Source organism: Fringilla coelebs, assembly GCF_963513975.1.
Source record: "Fringilla coelebs genome assembly, chromosome: Z".
Taxonomy (NCBI): Eukaryota; Metazoa; Chordata; class Aves; order Passeriformes; family Fringillidae; genus Fringilla; species Fringilla coelebs.
Window position 1 is genome coordinate 17,693,681 of NC_140031.1, and position 4,165 is coordinate 17,697,845.

The following is a 4,165-nucleotide window of genomic DNA, read 5'->3' on the forward strand; positions in this document are numbered from 1 at the left end:
ACTGCTTTGTACCAAACTAGTTTGTACTGTGTTTTGCTGTAAGTGAAGTGTTGCATGAGAATCTAATCCTGTGAAGACCCAGTTTGGGAAGGAGCTTTACGTGAGGGTTCACCTTAACTTTGTTCCTTTTTTTTTTTTTTTTTTGCAGCATGTCAGTTAAAAAGTTTGAGTCTTGTGTTACAGTGATTTAAGGATCTGTTAAACTGCTCTTTAATAAAAGTTTGAGATGTGCACTTGATTGTTGCCTCTGTATCAGCTATATGTCATTGCAGTTTCATGAACTGGAACTAAAGGTCAGTGGTTACACCCACAACTTAGTAAAAATACATGTTTTTTACGGAGAAAGGACAAAGAGAAGGATGGAGTCCCGTGTTGCATCTAGTAGAATGTTTTTAGCTTTGTCTAAAATAAATACACTTCTGCTATCTGTTATGGAAAAGTTTGCTTTAGAGCAAGCTTTGTGCCTTATATCCAAGAATTTTCCCAGGCTTGTAAAAGCTGTAGGAGGTAAGCAATCACTCACAGTTCTAGATTTCTGTAAAGTTGCTTTTTCATTGAATTTTTTTTTCTTCTTAATGCAGTGTGCTACGAAGATGCGTATCATTGGGTGCCTGAAGAAAAGAGGTAGTCATGTTGTTTTGCACAGCTGAACAAGCTTATAGGCTTCTCATGGCTTGCTATTTACATGCATGCTGAGCACTATGTCTTGTACAGTCTTCCCACTAAATCCAGGAAGTATGGGAGCGAATACTTCTAAATCTGCTTACAAGATAGGAGCCATAGTACCCAAGTTAGTGAGCATCAGAACTGACTAGGCAATACTAGGGAATCTCATTGTGGAAAAGTGGGCTGTCATTCTTTGAATATCTTTGCAAAACTATTTACTTAAATATCTACTTAGAGAAGTAGTGTTAATTTTGTAGACTGTAATTTTGCTGTTACATATTATGCAAAAAGAGTGAAGTCTTAATTGAGTATTTGAAAGTGAGCTGAATGGACAGTATATTTAAATTGCCGCTCATAAGTAGCGGATGTATTTAAGCGTTATGTTAATTCAGAATAAAATATTCTGGGCAGTATGGCTCCTTTTCCTGAGAAGTATCCTTGAAGATTTTTGCGTCCTTTCTGAATTTCAGGTAAATGGAGGGTGCTTTTGGTGTCTGGCTGCAGTAAGTGCAGGTGAACTGTAGCTGTTAGAAGAAATTGTGAGCTGATAAAGCTTGCCCATTTCTGTGAAGAGAAGTCAAAGAAAAAAATCACTTGTAAACTAGAGTAAACATTTTAAGGGAACCTGGTTTAGCATTGTTTAAAGGACCACTGGGTGTTTCTTGCTTTGTCTCCCATAATAGGACTTGGGAGTTGTGGTCAGGCAACAGAGAGAGTTCTGCAATTGTTACATTTTCTATAAAATGACTGTTCTGGCCCCATTCTTCATAATCATTTACACAGAAAGGTACTAAATAAATAATGGCTGTTCTAGCATAGAGATGCATGCATGCTCCCATAAAAAAAATGGAGCCAACAAACCAGTCTAGAATGGTATTGAAATAACTCAAAAGATGAAAAGTCATCTTTACTACTTTTTATGAGAGAGTGAGAGTTGGAAGGACCAAGTCAGCTGGGAAGGAGAAATGAAAACTTGAAGAGCAATATTTGCAGAAACGTACAGTATTCAATTTTGGTTTAAGCTTTGTGATTCTTTAAATAAATGTTTAATCTGCTGGAAAATATTTCACTGTCATTTTCAGCTGGAGGAAAGTGCTGGCAAGGGAAGTTGGGGTGGAAAATGAAGTGCACTGTCAGGTGCTTGTTTAATTTATTTTTGCACTCAAGTAGTCTTACCTGAAGAACATGTTGAAAAACTTACTGGAAAATTCCATGTCAGTACCTTCTTAATTCAAGAGAATCTGGTTGTTCTTGTAGCACATCAGGGTACGTGGTCTTAACAAGGTTTTACTCAACTGATTTTAACCTAAGAACCGTGTAACCATGTATCTGTGATTCCATTTAGGTTTTTCTACTGCCTGTAGTTAGTGCTAAACTGGGGTCATTGAAGTTTTTTTTTCCCCATTGTCTACCTCCAGGTTTATGTAAAGATGCTATTTGTACTGGGACTTCAAGATTAGGTTGAAGGTTCTTGACAGACTAGTGTTGAGAAATAACATCAAACCTTTCATTGAGCCATGAACATAGATTTTTTTCTTCCAAGATAAATTCAGTTTTCATGGGATATATAAGAAAACATTGACAACGTGTTTTCTTTTAATGCCAGTTTGAGCAGAAATTATGTGCAGTTCTTGTAACTAAAGGAAAATATAATTTAACATGTTGGTTTTGCAGGGCCTGGTTTTTGGTAGTGGTGGAGCCACAGAGGTGGCTTCTGTGAGAAGCTGGTGGAAGCTTCCACCATGCCCAGCAGAGCAAGTCCCTGATGGGTCTGAAGATGGATGTGCTGTGAATCAAGACTGGGGCAATTAGAAGTGATGGTAATGCCTCTCTTGAATTAAAAAAAAAAAAAAAGAAACAATAGGTGCACAGGGTTTTTTTTTTTTCAGTCAGCAAAGAAAAGGTGAGAATGTGTCCAGGAAACAACATGGCAACACCAAGGTCAGTGGAGAAGGAAGGGGCAGGGGAATGCTCTAGGAGCTGGAGCTGAGATTCCTCTTCAGGCTGTGATGAGACCACAGTGAAGCAGCTGTGCCCCTGCAGCCCATGGGGATCAACCCACAGCCCATGGGGGAGGTGCCCATGCAGGAGCAGGTGGATGCCTGGAGGAGGCTGTGATCCAGTGGGAGACCCAGTGGAGAGAGAGGGCCCAGCTTCCAGGCTGGAGCAGCCTGTCCTTGGAGGACTGCACCCTGTGGAAGAGTGACTCTCTGTAGTAGTTTCTCTGTGCCTGTGGGATGCACTCATGGTGCAGCAGTTTTGGTAGGACTGCTCCCAGGAGAATGGACCCACACTGGAGAAGTTCATGAGAACTGTCCCCTATAGGAGGGGGCCCCACAGTGTAGATGGGGAAGGACAACTGTCCCACAGCAGCAGAAGAAAATCCTTGGGTGATGAACTGACCATAACCCCCATGGCCCTGTCCCCTGCACTGTCAGTGGGAGGGAGGGAGGGGTTGGGAGAAGAAAAGATGTTTTTAAGGGTTTACTTTATTTCTCGTTATCCTCCTCTGATTTTGTTAGTAATAAATTCACTTTGTACCTCTAGGTCAGGCTCTTTTGCCCTTAGAGTGTTTTCTGGATCCATATCTCAACTCATGAAGCCTTCATTAATTTTTCCCTCTCATCTGCCCAGCTGTGGCTGGGAAGGGTAAGTGAGCAACTTTTTTGGGTGCCTGGTGTTTGGCTGGTGTCAAACCATGCCAGTGAGTAATTGACAACCTTTGGTCTGGAGCTGTTCATGTGCTGTGGACAAGTTGTAAGGAATCTTCAGGTAGTAGCTGAATAAAGGAAAGCTTTCACAGAATGCTTAATTTTTCTATTAAGGGCTGCATCCCAACTCAAAAATTATGGCCATAAGAATTGAAGGACTGTAAACAAGAGCTCTGAAAAACAGAAAGGAAATAGAATGTCTGCAAAAGTAATACCAGATTGATTAAAATCCTTCAGAGTGTTTTGCCAGATAGGAAAGCACACTGTAGTCCGCTCAAGACATAATAAAGTCTATTCTGAAAACATCTCTTTCATTGTTGATAATGCTCATAGGAATTTACATTGACCTATAAATTAGCTTAAAGAATGCTAAAGAATGGACCTGTCTCTCTTCATTGACCTCAGTTAAAGGACTAGGAACAAAGAGTGAGCTTGCTGAATATTTTTAGTGTGTCAGCTTGGCTTTATGCAAAACCTGTATTTCTCTTTGATTTAAGACAAAATGTAAAGCTTCAATGTTAGGTAATAATGAGGAGGTTGTTTTCTGTTAGCCAAGTTTAGTAATTTTAATGTGCTGTCCAGCAGTTTCAGGAATTCCCTGGTGACTCAAGAGGACGATATTTGACATCTGTCACAGCTTCTTCAGTGATAGGTCTTGGTCAAATGTGGGTGTCTGTATGTTGTCCTGTACTTCAGAAATTGTGGAAGGTCTTGGTCAAATGTGGGTGTCTGTATGTTGTCCTGTACTTCAGAAATTGTGGAAGGTAAATATAGTACTCTGCCATTGC